Genomic DNA, 18,682 nt, shown 5'->3' with positions numbered 1-18,682 from the left:
CAGATGGTTAGTGCTTCTAGCCTTTGTATGAGGGGTGCATTTTGTATACCAGGCCTATTGCCTACCATGTGAGACTTTACTCATCTTGTTTCGCACTCACCCTCACCTCAGTCTGCATAGGTGTGATACTGTGTGCCACCACATACGAGTCAGATGCGAAAAACGTTGTACAAAAAACCAGTGTGCTTAGGTATTGAATGCTACGAATCTACTGCCGGAAAGCGCCCAAGCACATGCACCGTGAGGCAAACACGGAAAACCATGGTATAAAAGTTCGGGCACCGGGCACTGTGTGGCACAATACTTTAATAGTATAAGTGAACGAGCACAAAAGGGGTGACGGACCCCATGCATTTAAAGCTTAATTGTACAAGCACAAAGGTACACAGGTACTGTGTGATAACATGAACATCCCAATGCACACAGGTACCGTGTGATAACAACACGGACATCCCAAAGCCAACGTTGGGCCGCAATACTGTGTGAAATAATATGTAACTCCTCAGAAGTGTATGACCATAAGGGTGCATAGGTATTGTGTGACATAACCAGCTTCCAATGTATACGTGTACCTGTTATGGGTGCATAGATTCAATTTGCAACAGACCCCTCATTCATATTTGTAACCGCCCCGCATGCCTATGGCTATTTTTGAGGACAGAGTCCTACTTCCTATTTGTAGTAGCGTCCATGTGCCTATCGCCTTCCTGAAGGTGTGAACACGAGGTCTGCATTGTAACAAGCAGGGATGTGTTTGCACTCGCCAGGCATTGTTTGTGGAACTACTAGAATAACGGGTAATAATACCGCATATATACTTTGCTGGCTGTCCCGAAACTGGGCTTTCAAACTTTGCATTGACATCAGACTTACACTTCTGACCGCTTTAGCATAGCCTTAGTGTCCTTACATAAGGAACAATGCATGCGACTTTCAATGAGAGCGCCTAACATAGCGCCGGGTGAGGACATTGAATGTCATAACCAATTAAGAGCGCTTAGCAGAGCACCTGTTGCATTCTTCTGAGGGACACTGATCTCAGACTTTCAATTCTGACCACTTTAGCATCGCTTTAGTTCCATTACGTAAGGAACATTGCATGTGCTTTTACTGAGAACGCCTAGCTGCATTTCCATTATGTGTGCTAAATCTAAGCCGAAAGAAATTTATCGGATAGTAAGTTCCCTGATAAAACCCTCTCCGCCTGCCGTAGACAATAGTGGTTCTCTTTCTAAATGCAACGAGCTGGTTGATTTCTTTTTTCAAAAAGTCAATAAAAAAAACCTTTCCTTTCCCGATCCAGCTATTGATTCACCCACCCAACGCCCTAACTCAACTTTGGATATGGTAACTCCCTGTTATAGCAAGTTAGCGTCCTTTCCATTGTTGAATCTGGAAACATTGGAGTCTCTAGCACAACAAATCAAATCTGGCTCACCGTGTGACCCTGCACCCCCGGGCTCGCTGGGTCTGGCTAGCAAGACCATTCTCCCTACTATCATGGAACTGTTGAACTCCTCCATTTTGAGCGGGATGGTACCTGCGACATGAAAGCATGCAATGCTACGGGCATTGCTAAAAAAACCTGCCCTTGACACAGCCAACCCTAGCAACTACCGCCCAATCTCTCTGCTCCCATGGACATCTAAGATCCTGGAGAAGCACGTTAACACCATTCTGACGAAGTTTCTTGAGGAAAATCATCTCCTCGATGCTTCCCAGATGGGCTTTCGCCCAAAACATGGGACAGAGACTGCTCTATTGGCTGTGACGGAGGAGGCAAGACGGATCTTGGATCGGGGGGGTCAGTGGCAGTGATCCTCCTCGATCTGAGTGCCGCTTTTGACACGGTACATCATAAAATTCTGATGAACCGTCTTGCCGACCTAGGAGTGTCCGGAGAAGCCCTGGTCTGGTTTGAGTCTTTTCTATCGGATAGAACCTTCCAGGTCTTTGACGGCACTTCCGTGTCATCGAGCAGGCCTTTGGGGTGTGGAGTTCCTCAGGGTTCATCTTTGAGCCCTACGCTCTTCAATGCATACATGAGGCCGCTGGCTGGGATTGTTCGTCCGCATGGTATTAACATCATTTCCTATGCGGACGACACCCAGCTGGTGGTCTCCCTTGTGCAGAAGAGTGGCCTCCAATCGCCGCCCAATTTAGCGGCGTGCCTAAAGGAGGTGTGGAGTTGGATGATGAGCTCATGTTTGAAGCTCAACGACAACAAGACCGAGCTCATGCTCCTGGGCCCGGCGGCCCCCTCTACTCTGGAGCTGCTATGGCCCGCGAGCATGGGGGCGGCCCCTGCCCCCAGAGACAACATCAAAAGTCTGGGGGTATGGCTAGATAAGTCGCTGAGCTTCAATACACAGGCCACCAAGGTGGCGGCCACCTGTTTTGGCCTCTTTAGGGTGATTAAAAAAATTCTTCCCCTTCTTCCATTTAAGGCCAGGCAGATAATTATACAGGGCCTCGCCCAATCCCGCCTGGACTTCAATAATGCCCTTTATCTTGGAGCACCGGACTATACCTTGCAAAAACTTCAGCGCACTCAAAACTGTGCTGCCCGTGCGCTGCTTGGAGTCCCACGTCGAACTTCAATAAAAGCTGGCCTAAGAAAGCTGCACTGGTTGCCTGTTAGGGACAGAGTTAAGTTCAAAGCTCTGTGCATTGCTCACCAAGCTCTTTGGAAAATGGGCCCAGAAATCAACTGTTCCTTGATTTCCCCTTACTTGCCCACCAAGGTGCTTCGATCCTCGTCTGCATCACTGGCCAAGATTCCTAGAATCTTTAGAGCCAGAGCAGGAGGACGTTCCTTCTCCTATAATGTGTCAAGATTGTGGAACACCCTCCCTCTGCACATGAGAGGCAATTCCAACTTAACCAGTTTCCGGAAACAGCTTAAAACTTTTTTGTTTCAGTAACCAGAAACCTCCTGAACATCTGAGGGCATTTTTGTTTAGTCACAGCGCCTGGACGCCTGAGGGCAACTGCAGCGCTTTATAAATTCTATTTTCATTTAATTTCATTTCATTTCAACATAGAATATCATATTACCAATTAAACGTGCCTAGCGTAGCACCTGTTGCTTTTACCTGACGAACATTGAAATCAGACTATCGATCCTGACCGCTTAGCATAGCCTCAGGCCCGGTACATAAGGAACATTGCATTTGATTTTTAGTGAGAGCGTCTATCGGACTATCAATGAGAGGGCCTAGCATAGCACCGGTTCCATTAAGGGAGGAACCGTAGGGCATCAGACTTTCATTCTGACTGCTCAGCATGGCCTCAGTTGTGTTACAACTGTCCCCAGATAGAGGGCATATGCCCTATCTACACTGCTCAGTATTATCCTTGTTAATTCAGTTGCTTTCTGTAGAGTTTAAGTATTCCTGCATCGCGACTTGTGAAAATATGACTCCCCCTGTTTACAGTTGACCCTTTCTGGAAGTTGTTTAGCATTGTTGATGAAATTTGCCACAGGTCGGAACTCTGATGCCGCAATGACACTAAAAAAGCCCTTGATGTCCATCTTTGGGAGCTTAGCCACCTTGTGAATAAACATGCATTTGCAGAGCTCTCGTAAACCAGAGGGCATCTTGGCGCTGAATCACGGAATGTTTATTGTTACCCAAATCAATGGTACACATTTATCAATCTCAAATGGATAAAAACTGTATGGCACCCACCGAGATTTGACCCGGGAACCATGCGGTCAAACACAGGTCCCTATAGTGTACACATTAGACCCCTATGCCACCAGGGCCAACTCAATACTGAGGAACACTGCCATCAGACAATTAGGAGCGCCTAGCCTATCCCGTTGTATTACCTGCAGAACATTGAAATCAGATTTTTAGAGAGACTGTGAGAGCTCTAATCGTAGTACCAGTGTATTACTTACGGAACATTGTCATCGCACCGTCAAATGAGAGCGCTTAGCATAGTACTAGTCGCATTACCTGCAGAACCTTGCAATTAGTTATTTTTTTAAATTAATTTCTTTATTGTTTTTGAAAAGAAATGACCTAGGTGTAAAACATAGGCTAACATCACAATACACAACAATCAGCATAATCAGCAAGTAAGCAGGACTAGCTCTTAAAGACACATTGTCAAATTTACACCAGCCATAGAGCATTACGTATACATTACATAATGTTACAGATTTGGCATCATGTATCCAGAAACCTATATATGTCCGCTGGGGCACCACCTTCCCCAGGGTCCAGGGGGACTCCAATATGTCACAGCATCAATGGGCATCTCCCCTTCCAACCCTAAGCCAAGTAGGATTGATGTGTTTATGTGGTGGTCTCAGCTGTACCAGTCAGAGCAGCGTCAGACGTCAAGCCACGGGCGTCTTCCTCCATCCCAGTGGCACAAGCACATTGTCTGTCAGTGAACAGGGACCAGTAGTTTTTGGGCCTATTGCGCGGAGGGAGTAAGTCGTTATAAAGCTCCGTCTGTGTACAGCAGAACACCATTTCGCTCGTCCATTGTGCTAAGGTGGGGACCGGGCCCCGCATCCAATTACGTGCTATACACCGTTTGGCAACAAGGAAGGCCATATCAACAAGTCTCCTGTACAGCGGGCGAAGAGGTTTGGAATATCCCAATATGACCAGCAGTGGGTCAGGGGTCAGTTCTAGTTGCGTGAGTTCATTGACTTCACCGTACACCAAGTGCCAGAAAGTCAGGACATCCGGGCAAGACCAGGCAACATGTAAAAAATCTGCAAGGAGATCGCCACACCTCTCACATTTAGGACTGTCAAGTAAGCCGTATCTATGTAATCGTTCAGGGGTGTAGTGTACCCTGTTAAGGTATTTAAAATGTTGCAGCCTATGACGACCGTTCAGAGATATTCGTCTCGTACTCGTGCAGCAATACCGCCACATCTCATCCCCAATGTCAATTCGCAAGTTAACCTGCCACGCCAGTCTCGGTTTGGCATACTCCGCTGTCCTCTCAGAGAGAGCAATGCGGTATAAGTTGGTGATTAGTTTGGTAGGGGCCTTGGCATTGACAATGTAGTCAAAGGCAGTCACAAATGCAGGTTCTTCCATATCGTCCCCTAGCAATTCTTTAAGAGCAAGCCTCACTCTATGGAACTGGAAGGAGTGCGATTTGTCGTCTGTCTCGATCTCACTGCAGCTGCGAGCGCATCCCCCAGAGAAAAGGTCCCCCATTGTATGTATCTGTAGCCTCTGCAAGGCCTCAACAACCCCTTTATCCCTACAAGGTGGCAGCCATGTGCACCAAGCCACAGGGGCGTTGGGGGCATAGAGGAGGCTGCACGCTTGGATATCGATCATGCAATGCCATGCATGCGTGACCACGTTCAGGGAATCTAGGAGACCCGTTCTGCGATCCAGCGGCTTGGACATTAGCACCGGTAAGGGCGTCGGGTCCGCTACAATTGACTCAATACGAACATGTGGTACGTTCACTGGTCCATGTATCCAGTAGTAAGCGTGTGCGCACTGCGCTGCGCGATAGTAGAGCTCCAAATCAGGGGCGCCCAAGACCCCTAACTCATATGGGCTGACTAATATTTTCCAATCTACAAGAGGCTGTTTCCCGGCCCAGGCCAGTCGAACCATTAAGGATTGGAGCTGCTGGTAGAAGCGGTTAGACAACACCATTGGAATGTTGCTGAATAAAAATAAAAACGTGGGAGGACTACCATTTTCGTCAGTGAGACTTGTCCCAACAGCGACAGCAGGAGAGCTATCCTTCTCTCAACATCTTCCTCAAGGTGTGAGACAGCCACACCGTAATTCTCACGTCGGACCCCTTCCGAGTCTGTATGTAGTCTGATCCCCAAATATCGAACTGCGTCCGTGGTCCATTGTATGGGGTTTTCCGGCTCGAAGGGTCGCATAGTCGGCGTGAGAGGGAACATGAGGGACTTATTCCAATTGACATGGATCCCCGACAACGAGCTAAACAGAACCACCTCACGGAGCAGCTCAGACAGGTGCGTCTCCGGATCCCTGACATACAGAAGTGTGTCGTCGGCGTATGTGGACACAATCAAATTATAAGTAGGGAAGCGAATGCCTCTATGACTGGGATATTCGCGTACCAGCGCATCAGCGACCAGCGCATATAATATAGGGGAGAGGGGGCATCCCTGCCTCGTACCTGTGGTTATCTGTAGTGAGAGAACCTATACGTATTCGGGCAGACGGGGAAGTGTATAGTGTGGCTAGCAGCTGTATGAACAGTGCAACCACCCCATACGGCTCAGGACGTGTTTCAAGAAGGGCCACTCGACTGAATCGAAGGACCTCTCCATGTCGAGGAAGACCGCTATCGCAGAGAGCTCCGGGTGTGTATGTCGGAATGCCGCAAAAACCATACGAAGGTTATAAGTAAGATTCCAAGTCGGGACAAAACCGGCTTGTTCCGGGGCCACCAGCTCAGTCACCATGGGAGCGAGGCAATTGGAGATTATTTTTACGAATATCTTTGCATCGACATTCAGCAGCGACAAGGGAGGGTAGGAAGCGCAGTCCCCCGGGTATTTCCCAGGTTTAAGGATAGCGACTAAAATGGCTTTGCGGAGGGTAGGCGGCATCGTGCCCGTGTCCGCCATGTGCTTGCAAAAGGAGAGGAGAAGTGGAATCAACAAGTCCGAGTAAGCCTTGTAGAAGGCAGCAAAAAGGCCATCGCTGCCCGGGGCTCTGCCTGCTCTCATCGCCGATAATGCCCAGACTATTTCTTCCCACTCTATCGGACGCGCCAAAAACTCCCTGGGCGTGTTGGACAACCAGGGAAACTCTATGTAGGTGAGATAGTCCAGAATACGCTCCTCGGGGACAGGGCCTCTTGAGGCATACAGTGTCGCGTAATACTCCCTGAAATGCGCCGCAACCTGCTCATCGGTGAGCAGCTCCTCCGTTGTGGGCGAACTCATGACGGGGGTTGATGTTCTATCTCGGCGACGTTTAGCCAACTGTGCAAGCACTGCACCAGGGCGATCTCCTTCTCCGTATGCTCTGGCAATAGCATATTTACCTAAATGTTTGACTTCGGCGTCAGCCTCCTCGTTGTATTCCCGTAAGATTTGTGCTAACTCTCGGGTAAGGGTCTCACTGCGGTCATGTAAGCGCTGTCGTTTCAGCTCCGCTATTCTGGACTCCAAAGTGTGGAGCCTACCTCTAATCGATTTGAGAACTCTGAATATTTTGAGATTCTGACCCTGCGGACGTACACCTTGAATGCCTCCCATACCATTTGGAATGAGTCAACTGAACCCACGTTTGCGTCAAAGAATGTTTCAATAGCCTCCGCACGCTCCTCCTTAAAAAAGGCATCCAGCAGAGAATACTGAGGGAATCGCCAGGCGAATGGTGGAATACGCTTCGTTAGGGGCCATAACAGTCAGCAATATAGGGGAGTGGTCTGAATAAGTGTGTGGTAATATAGTGCATGCACATATCCGGGTGAGGTGTGCCGTGGCCAGCCAATAGTCTATCCTGGTATATATATTGTGTGGGGCAGAATAGTGTGTGTAACCACCTTGGGTAGGGTGTCTGTGTCTCCAAACGTCCCGCAGATCCAGCCGGACCATCTGCGACTCTAGCGCTCTACCAGAGGCCGAGGGGTGGTGATCGGGGCCATCGGATCTGTCCAGTCGTGGCTGTTTAGTCATATTGAAGTCTCCCCCCAGGGCACATCCACTCTCGAGTGTGTTGCGACCTTGCCCGCTAAGGCTGTGGAGAAGTCGGGATTGTCATAATTGGGTCCATAAGTGTTCATTACACAGATGTCCATGCCCTTTCCACAACACCTAGAGATTGTGTAGCGCCTATCTCTGTCAGTCTCCAAAGGCGTCATCTTTAAGAGTGCCCTTGGATTTACCCACATCAACACCCCCCTGGCATGCGTCATGAACCCGGCAGCGTGAATGTTCCCCGCCAAGCCCCTGTATCTAAGTATGTGGCTGTCAGGATGGAGGTGCGTCTCCTGTAATAAGGCAATATCAACACCATGCCGTGCAAAATATTGTAACACCTTGCGAACCTTTCTATGGTCGTTAAGACCCCCGGACGTTCCAAGAAATCAACGTCAAAGTGGCCAAGATGTCCTCTGGGGCGTCTATCCTATCTACGGCGGTCTGTGTGTCTGTTTCAGAATGTTTGTCTGTGAGCAAATCCCAACACTGTGTCGTGTCTTAGTCATGTGATGTAGCCTATAAGGGGCATCCAATGGCAGCAAACATTTGCAACATCTTGAATGAAAAACTCCAACATGCCAACCAAACCCCCCACCCATTCCCACCCACGCCTGCCCATCCCCAACTAGGAATCGTGCAACCCCACTCCCCATCTTAACCACCCCTGCCGCCCAAAACCCCTCCCTCCCAAAAGAGCCCTCAAACCCTCTAGGACCTAAACAAAACCTTCACAAAAAACAGTGGGATACACGCAGGGGCAAAGGTAGCAAACAGTATGGAAAACAAAAATGGAATGCTGCACGCCCCTCCCCCGTCTCTATACTAAAAGAAAACTCATTTTGCGTGTTAACCAAAAAGCACAGTAGAGATAATCACTTGGCGGGACCCTGTTACGTTACATTCAATATATGGTTGGTGTGCCTCCAATTGCATAAGAAGAATAGAGAAGAAGGCCTATGCCGCCATTGTATCTGACACTTCCACTGGTACATAAATGTTCCTAGGGAGCATGCCAAACACCCAGCTACACAACCCCCCTGAGCAAACCACTATCCGGGGAGCTATAATCCTCCAGTGAGACCGGGGAGCGTTTCCCCCCCACCACCCTAACCCACATCGGCAACCCCTCCCCCCCTCACCAGCCGGCCCCAGCAAGCGTAAAGCATAATATGTTCCTTATCTGTAAATGTCCCAGTTAGTCCTGGTCATCCAAGGAACCTCCCGTGGCGTCACACGATCCATCCTGGGAGGAGCGGCTCTCCTTCCAGTCCTTTAGGGCCCAATGCAGCGCCTTAGGGTCTGTAAAAATCATGGATTTCCCCTACCTGTTGATTCTTGGCTTTGCCGGATAAAGCATCGTGTAGTCCGTGCCCATCTCCCGTAGCTGTCTTTTCATCGGTTGGAACTGACACCGGGCCTCCTGTACCTTTGCGGTGAAGTCCGGGAACAGTGAGAGGGTTGAACCCTCGTAATGCAGCGGCTGTTTCTCCCTTGCGAGTCGCAATGCCACATTACGGTCCCTGTAGTTGAGCAGCTTGGCGATGATAGGCCTAGGGGGAGCTCCCGGCTGTGGCCTTGGACCGTGAGATCGGTGAGCACGTTCGACCACATACATAGCGGAGAAGACCGAGTCACCCAGGAGGGACTTCAGGAGGTTTTCACTGACGATTTCAATATTCCCGGTCAGCGTGGTCTCCGGCAGACCCGTAATGCGAAGATTGCATCTCTGGGAGCGGGCCTCTAAGTCCTCCGTCTTGTCTTGGAGCAACTGCATCGCCCTGGCCAGCTGTTTATCATCAGTGTCCAAAGTGGTCTGGGCCTCCTCCACCTCAGTGAGCTGGGTTCAGACATATCCAGGCGTTTTGCATGCTTATCTAGCCTCTCCACCATACGATCCTTGCGGTACGTGAGCGCATCCATCTTGGTGCCCAGGAAAGCTATGCCTCCTTGGAGGCCCTTTTCCATTGCCAATAGCAGGCTGCCGATGTCCTGCGGGGGGGGGGTCCTCCGATTATTCTTGGGCGCCTTGGTCCTTCCCCGACGTAGTGTCGCCCGTTTTAGTGCCTTTAATATCAAAGGACAGTTTCGTCTGAGTCCTGTCGGTGAGTCCTGTCGGTGCGCCCCATTCTCACCAGACCCAGTACTCAATCATCTTCTGGCGCAGGAGTCACGCTCCTCTGCACAGTGTCTAAGTTAGCCCAGCAGCACCAGGGCCATCAGACGTGCCCCCTGTCTCAGGCGCGGTCCCCTCTCAAGTTCCACGAGGGCTCAATCCAAACCGGGCCTCTCGCGGCGCCCCCTAGTCTCAGGCCCCCAGACAACAGCAATAAGGCAATGCAAATCTCCCTATTGGGCCTCTCCTATCTCCAGGCCAGTTAAAGATGGCGCAGTGAGATCCACACATCAAGCAGAGGGTTTAGGGGAATGGTAGGCTGTGCTCCTAGGGGCTCCAGATCGTAGTAGGTAGCAGTGGAACTGCGTCACTCTCGGGGCCTCAAAGGCCAGCCGCCCGTCCAAACCGATTAGGCCCACCGCCAGAGGACCCCAGCTTCATGTAAGGCACCCAGCCGGAGCCTGGTCACGTAGCTCCCTCAGCCGCGTGTGCCCTGGGCCGAGGTCTCACTCCTACGCGGCAATCTCCGATGTGTCACAGCCTCCGCGTGGGGGCCCCAGGACCCAGCGGACCCCAGGGGGGATGATCCAGCCACCGGGCAGTGACCCGCTTCACTCCCAGGGCCACTGGGTCTGCTGCTCTGTATTCCGCTCTGGGCCGTGCTTCAGGCCCGTATCTCCCGCTCGCGCCGGGCACACAAACCACATCGGGCAGGGGCAGCCGTCCGCCGCAGTCGCCGCAGCTACAGGGGTCACCATGGCCTCAATAGCCCCCAGAGAGTGCTGGTCGTTCCACTCTAGCGCCGTCGCAGCTCCCAGCTGCGCAGCGACCCCCGCACGCTCTGGCCTCCCGCAGTCTGGTGCAGGGGGGACAGTCTCTGCGTTGGGACCAGGGCATGAGAGTCGTCGCCGCAGGCGCAGGGCATCAGCCTCACCAGGCGCTCCAGGCCGCAGGGACACCCTCCGCAACGGCCAACCTCCGCAGCCGCGTCGTCAGCGGCAGGCCGCCTCCTCAACACAGTCCGCTGCTCGTGCTCGTGCAGCCTGCCCTCAGGCCCAAGGGGCGCAGTACACGGACAGGTGGGTCATGGGGGCCAAACACCATCTCTTCAGGAGCGGAATGAAGGCAGTGCCACCGGGACACCAGTCGAAGTTTTAATATAGGGGTAACAACGCAGGATATTTGCAGGTTCGTTAATGAGACGGGGGAGCTCCACGCTCAAGCAGCCATCTCGGTTGCTGGCTAGCTCCGCCTCCCAACCTTGAAATTCGTTTTCAAATGGGCGCACTTAGCGTAGCGCAGTCGCGTCCCACTGCATAGTTGAGACCAGATCACCAAGATCTGTGCCGACTCGTACCGTTTGCGCTCTGACTGCTACCTTGTACCCTATTCTTTGACCAGGAAACATACTCTCATTACAATCACAGTCAGACAGACAACTTGGCCACGACATGGCCTCCCCCTTATCGGAACCTTAGTTTGTTAGCATTATCTTGCCGGGTGAAATACTAATCTCCATGTTTTGTTACTAATTTCTATCGGCGTTACGAATAGTATGTTGGCTCATTTCAGGGCTGATTGACCCGCAACTGAGGGACTCAGAGTGTTTTTTGACAAATAGCATAGCTGAAAAATAAGCCATGACGTTCTGTGAATGAAAATGCTGGTGGTTACCGCTGCGCCCCAGCTGCACTTTATTGGCTTTCGGTTCTCAACACCAGCCCTCAATTGTAATCACCCTACTTATGAGGCTCTGCAACCCGTCGGCGCTTGCATTAACTACTTTAGGTATGGGCAACAACTGTTGATTATGATACCACGTACATAAACACATTACTGCCTGCTCACCTAGCCACCCCTTAGCTCTTGAGGGCCTGACATAAGCTGCCCTGTCGCACGTGCAGGGAGACAGTTTAGCAGTTGTTGTGGTACCAGCGTTGGCCACGACAATTGGGCAATGTGGGTGCAGGCTGCAGGGTCCCTGGCACTATGATTTAGCAAAGTGAATACTTGCGACCCATGAAGGTGGGGCACTATGAGGTGCTCCTATCCCAACGAAAGAGTAAACCCCAAGTTGTACAGTAGTGCTCCTTGGAAAGCATATGATGAAAACAGTGGAGGTATTGATGACGTGCCCGGGCTGTCCTTAATGATAACCAGCCCCTCAAATTAGTGCTCGCGCAAGAAAACATTGTCCACACCTTCTTTTAGGAGCAAGAAAGGCCACTTTTATTTTAGGACAGGTGCATCATCAATATCATAAACATATTCATTATTTATTTATTATTTACATAATTCAACTCTACAGTGAGCCTACGAAACCTAAATCCCAAAACCCCGAAGAAACTCCTGCCTACTAACCCTAGCCTACCCAACGCTACCCTTCAGGATGGCCAACCCGCTCCAGGCTGCCCACCCCCACTAACAAAAACCCGCCTACAAAAGAACAAAGGCACCCATCCTAACAGTGGCAAACCTACCTAAACTAAACAGTGCCTAGAGCACCGCAAAATAACAAACCCAGAAATAAATAAAGAAAAAGAAAAAAGAGGGAGGGTGGGTGGGGCAAAACAACCTCCCTTCACGCCTCCCTGCTACGCAGTTACTAATCCCCGCCTGACTTCCCCTTTTCAACCCTCTGCTAATCAGCCCCCACCTGTTGATGTTCCTCGCGCGAACCTGCCCAGGGAGAGACCGGCTCGCGCCTGGCTCTCCCTGGGTCCCCCCTCGCGCAAGAAAACATTGTCCACACCTTCTTTTAGGAGCAAGAAAGGCCACTTTTATTTTAGGACAGGTGCATCATCAATATCATAAACATATTCATTATTTATTTATTATTTACATAATTCAACTCTACAGTGAGCCTACGAAACCTAAATCCCAAAACCCCGAAGAAACTCCTGCCTACTAACCCTAGCCTACCCAACGCTACCCTTCAGGATGGCCAACCCGCTCCAGGCTGCCCACCCCCACTAACAAAAACCCGCCACCCAGGAAAACCTTTAGCGTTTTCCTGCCCCACCTAAAGGAAAGGAAGGAGCACACCACAACTGTACTTGAAGAACCTTGCTAATCAAGTCCCTGAGTTCAAGGAGGTAAAAAGAGAGGCCCAAAGCTGAGAGATGCACACCGTCCTCACAAAATAAATGATGTTCAGATACTTGTAAATGATAATGGTTCAAACTGTATATCCCCCAATGTTGACAAAAAAGGCGCATTGTCCTGTTCACCTTCCGTCTAGCCTTTTCCAGGGCCGAATGGGTCCGTGCCCCACGCCAGTGCAAACGGGGCACAAACTCAGTCCATATGAGCATGGTGCTCTCCCATGTGGTTCGGATGATTTCCAGGTCCTGCTTCATTAATTTTAACAAGGTCAGCCCAGAGAGAGAAACCAAGTCATTCTCTCCCAAATGTAGCACCAGGAGATCCGGAGGGCCCCCCAAACACTGCGAAACCAAAGCAGCCAAGGCGGGAAAAAGCCCACCCCAGCGCATTCCCCCTGTTCCATGCCATGAGACTTCATGTGTCATACTGTTCAGACCAAGTGATCTCCCACAAAGCTGGCTGGCAGCGGCTAAAGCTGCTCGTTTAATAAAAGAGTGCCCCAGTATCCACACCCTTCTTTTGCATCCGGCGACTGATAACCAGGGACCTAGGAGAGAAAGAAATGTTAGACCAGCCAAAAATGCACTATTTCCTCACATACTTCTCACAACACTTGGAACGCCAACGACCAATGCGTCGGATCTGGGACCAGTCCCACCCCAGGCGGGCGGCCTCCGTCGCCGCACCAATTCTGAAGGAATGGGTACCAAACTGAACAGGGTCCTTCCCCAAACGCAACAAGACCTTGCGTAATACAGCCAACAATTGAGATGCAACTATGGGACTACCATCCGCATGACAAAATAGGGACCCCTGGTGAAAATGCGGAGAGGACATAAACACTTCCCATTCCCCAACCGGGCAACATGCAGAGACCCCACTCCTACCAAGGAACACCCACTTACCCCTCCCCATCTGGTCGGTTTTGGATGCCCGCAGCCAAAGTCGCACTCTGTCACTTTCCAACACCACCTCACCGCTGGTCATACCTACCCTGCCCCGCAACCCCAGCAACTCTGATGCCCGAAATGCCCCAAAGAACAACCACACAAAACACAAACGAAATTTGGCACACTCAAAAGCATCATGACAACACATCTCCAGTTCCGGCAACATCAACTGGAGCAATTCAAACGTCACAGGCTGCCGGAGCTGCTGACCCCCAGCCCGGAGCCTGGCCAAACCTTTCAACAATTTACGAACCAACACCCCCCCAACCGGATCCCTCCCCCACCAAAGCTGTCCATAAAAAGAAACCCCAGCCAATTTACCCGAAATGGTAGTGGGCGACAGGCCCTTGTCCGCCAGATGTAAAACAAACTGCAAGATGCATTGTTCCTCAGACCAACCAGCCCTGAACGGCCCCATCGAAACCTTGCAAAACTGCAGAAACTCAGACCAGGCTTTCACATAACCCCGCCTGGTGGATTCAGCCACAGAATTTTCCACCAAGTGGTGAACCCTCAATCCCCCAGGTCCCATACGTACTGTGGGATCGCTGTTGGTGCCAGGTCCGCCCCAGGAGCTAACTTGCGGAACTCGGACCACTGAAAGCGAGACAAAGAGTCAGCGATGCAATTAGAAGTACCAGGAACATGCCGCGCTTTAAAGACAATATTCTGTTGCAGACACCGCAGCATGAATGCGCGCAGGAGCCGCAAAACCCGCAAATCGCGAGCCTTTTGGTGATTGACAAGGTGTACTACAGCCAAATTATCCACGTGAAACAAGACGGAACGATTCTGAAACTCATCCCCCCATAGGTGCAAAGCAACCAGCAGCGGGAAGAGCTCCAGAAACGCAATGCTGCGACCCTGATCCTTCCAGTGCGCCGGCCAGCCGGCCGCGCACCATCGACCTTCCCAAAATATTCCGAATCCGTGAGCCCCTGACGCATCAGTGAACAACTGTACTTGCCACACCATGTCCTCATCCGCAAAAAACAAGGACACGCCATTAAAGTCTTGCAGAAAACGAAGCCAGACAGTCAAATCGGCACGCACAGCGGTGGTAATGCGCACCCTATGATGGGGAAGGCTTACTCCGGACATGGACAGACCCAGACGTCTGCAGAACGTCCTGCCCGCCCGAACAACCCGGCAAGCAAAATTGAGATAACCCAACAACTTCTGAACAGTTTTCAAAACCACTTTCCGCTCCCCCAACACCAGATGTATGAAAGCAGACATTTCCTTCACTTTAGCCACAGGCAGTCTCGCCACCATAGACAGAGTATCAATTTCGATCCCCAAAAAAGTCAGGGACGTACAGGGACCCTCTGTCTTGTCCGGCGCCAAGGGGACACCCAATTCCTCCGCTAGAGCCTGAAAGATGTTCAAAGCCGACTGACACTGCCCAGAGCAACCCTCCCCAATGAAAAGAAAATCATCAAGGTAATGACAGACCAACGCGTGGCCACTAACAAAAGTGAATCGCCACTGTAGGAAGGTACTGAAAGTTTCAAACAGGGAGCATGACACTGAACAGCCCATGGGCAACACCCGATCCACGTAGAAACTACCATCAAAATGCATTCCTAACAGACTGAAATCCCAAGGATGAATGGGCAATAGCCGGAAAGCCGACTGAATGTCGCTCTTCGCCAGCAAAGCCCCAACACCAGCCGTGCGCACGAGCCGCAAGGCATCGTCCACCGAAGCATAATTTACAGTTGAGTCAGCTGGATCAATAAAGTCATTGATTGATGAACCCTCGGGCCAGGACAGGTGATGGATAAGACGAAACTCCCCTTCCGCCTTCTTGGGCACCACACCCAGGGGTGATACAATCAAGTCAGGCAGGGGACAATTCACAAAAGGACCAGCAATCCTACCAGCCGCAAGCTCTGCATCCAGTTTCTTCCGCACCACATGTGGACTCTCCTTCGCAGACTTCAAATTGTCCGACCACCTGCCCACCCTGGGTCCCTGATACCCAATCCGAAACCCAATTTTGAAACCCCAAGACAAAATCTTAGCGGCCTCAAAATCCGGATAATCCACCAGCCAGAGATCGAGAACCTCCTGCCTAATAGGAGTAGGGGCCCTTGTAAACAGACTGATGTTGCTGCCCCCTGCCCCCAGAACCCCGTCCCTGATCACCCCATCTCTGGCCGGGAAAACACTGGGTGAGGGCATGCTTCCCTCCACACTGCGAACACTCATGTTTATACCTGCAAGCGGGTCTGTTACAGGAACCCCTGTTGAAATGCCAGCAAGTGCCGGAAGCGGCTGATTGACCTCTGCCCCAAACCCCCGCCCCAGACTGAGCGGGGCGAGCTGAAAAGGGCCGATAAAACACAGGCTGCCCGCTAGCTGTGTGGGTCGTAGCAGGAGGGTTTGCCGATGCCATCCATTGCAACCATAACTCAGAGTCAACCGTACCCCACGAACGCTCGGGGAAAGCGGCCATGCGCGCCCTAAATTCGTCATCGTAGGACAACCAAGCAAAGCCGCCAAAATAACTGTGAGCCTTGCGGATGACATCTGCATACTTAAACATGTCTATTGCTTTCTCAGGATGACGTTGACAATAAACGCTGGCATAAATTAGAAAGGCCGAAGTCCAGTTCTCTATGGACCTCGGAACACGAGGCCTCCGAGCCAATTCTAATTCCTCCTCCTTCGACCCCTCTTTTGCCTGGACATCCCTATGGAGAAGTCGAAAAACATCCACAAATGCCCCAGACCATATCAGATTCTTTGTTTTTTCGGACAAATGGGACCCCAAGGGCATCCCCACCCCAGAATAAGGCAACTTTTTCGGTAGGATACTATCCTCCGCTACCCGAGTGGCAGCCACCCCGCCATCCCCCGATATAGAAACTTCTTTTGCAACTTGCACAGTAGAAACATTCGAAATTACGGGCCGCTCAAGCCTCGGTGCCAGAGCGACTCGCTCAACCACAACCCCATCACCCGTACCACAAGATCTTGTACTCTTAACAGGGAGACTCTCCCTAGGTTGCACATTTGAAATTACGGGCCGCTCAAGCCTCGGTGCCAGAGCGACTCGCTCAACCACAACCCCATCACCCGTACCAACAGATCTTGTACTCTTAACCGGGAGACTCTCCCTAGGTTGCCAAACTGACCACCACCCATTCTTACCTCTCGGTAACTGCTCCGACTGCTGGGCGACGGCCCCACGATCCCGCTGAGAAGGTCCAGACCACACTGCCCCTCGTACACCCGCAAGGTCCGCTCGAGACTCCTGCAAAACACGAGAAACAGCGGGTTGCCCTAACCCACCCCCCTGGGCCCGTGCTGCCAAAAACCCAACATCTGTCTCTCTCAATTCCCCTTCTTCCAATTCATCATCACGAAAACTCCCACAGAAAGCTTCATCAGAAAATGCAACCTGTTCACTCCCACTGGGCATAGCCCCATCACCAATACCCCCATCATAAAATTGCCAGTCGATGTTTTGAAAGCTATGTGCACTGAAAGCTGTAGAAGAGCCGTCCGCTCCAGACAGCCCCCCTGTAAGCCCACCACTGGAAACAGCCGTATGGACAGTTCCCGGGCCCGTAGAAACAGCCAACAGCCGCCCAGCCGAAGGCGCAGAGTGAAAACTGCGGCCGCTCGAGCCAGACGAGGAAACAGCCCCTAAAACATCACCCCCAACCTGAGAACCGCACTCGCCCCCCGACGCCAGCCCAAATCCACCCACCGACCCAGCCTCAGGACCACCCAGAAGCCCACCCGGACAGCCCCTGGGGACCGGGAACAGAGACTGACCAGTGGCCGGGGGCGCCCCTTTGCGCAGCATGCCCTTACCCCCCAAGGTCATGGACTTGGGGGGGGGGGGGCCGGGGGCCAGGAGCACCAGTTACAACAGCCTCGGGGGCCGTGGCATGCGGCGTGGCATGTGGAGCACCCACCTGGACCACAGCAGGAGCCGGGGGCGGGGCCTCAGGGGGGGGGCGCAAAGGCAGCGCAACCCGGGAATGCCCAGCATCAAGGAGAACCGGGTGGGGGGGGCCAACAACGTGGGGGGGGGCAGAGACAGGCCCCGGCCCGGCCGGGGAGAGCAGATAGCACTGCCCATTGATCCATAAGCAGGGAGGGCCCCCATCCGGCAAAGGCGGCACAGAGGACAGAGGGGCAAGAGACACCACAGCAGCGGGGGGGGCGTGCGCGTGCCCATGCGGCTCCGCGCTGCGCCCTCGCTTGGGCCTGGGCCCCGCCCGCTGCTTCCCAGACGACCCAGCAGCGAGACCGCCTGGACGCGGTGTCAAGCGGCCCGCAGAACGCCCCCGCCTCCCCCCGGGCGCCCCTCGTGGACCAGCAGGGAAAAAAGGGGGTTCACATACCTGCTGGAGGGCGCCCGGGTCACACGGCGGGGGTCCTGCTTCCTCGGCATGCAAAACGAGCCCAGGCCCATCAAACGGCACGGCCGCCTTGCCGTCATCGTCGTCCTCGGGGCCCGGCGACAGGCACGCCTCCACCGCCCTGGCGACGCCCTCCGCAGCTTTGCGAGGGGGGCGAGACAAGCCGACCCACGCCTCCTCCGGGACGCCGGGCATCAACAAATCCTCCCGCCCTGCTGCACAGAGGAGTTGAACCGCCCGCCGGACCTCCGCCGCTTCTTCCATGACCCCAGGTACCGAGCGCAAAACAACCTCCCTTCACGCCTCCCTGCTACGCAGTTACTAATCCCCGCCTGACTTCCCCTTTTCAACCCTCTGCTAATCAGCCCCCACCTGTTGATGTTCCTCGCGCGAACCTGCCCAGGGAGAGACCGGCTCGCGCCTGGCTCTCCCTGGGTCCCCC

Source organism: Lissotriton helveticus, chromosome 1_1, assembly GCF_964261635.1.
Source record: "Lissotriton helveticus chromosome 1_1, aLisHel1.1, whole genome shotgun sequence".
In the NCBI taxonomy this organism is placed as follows: domain Eukaryota; kingdom Metazoa; phylum Chordata; class Amphibia; order Caudata; family Salamandridae; genus Lissotriton; species Lissotriton helveticus.
Note: the sequence above shows the minus strand (reverse complement) of the source record.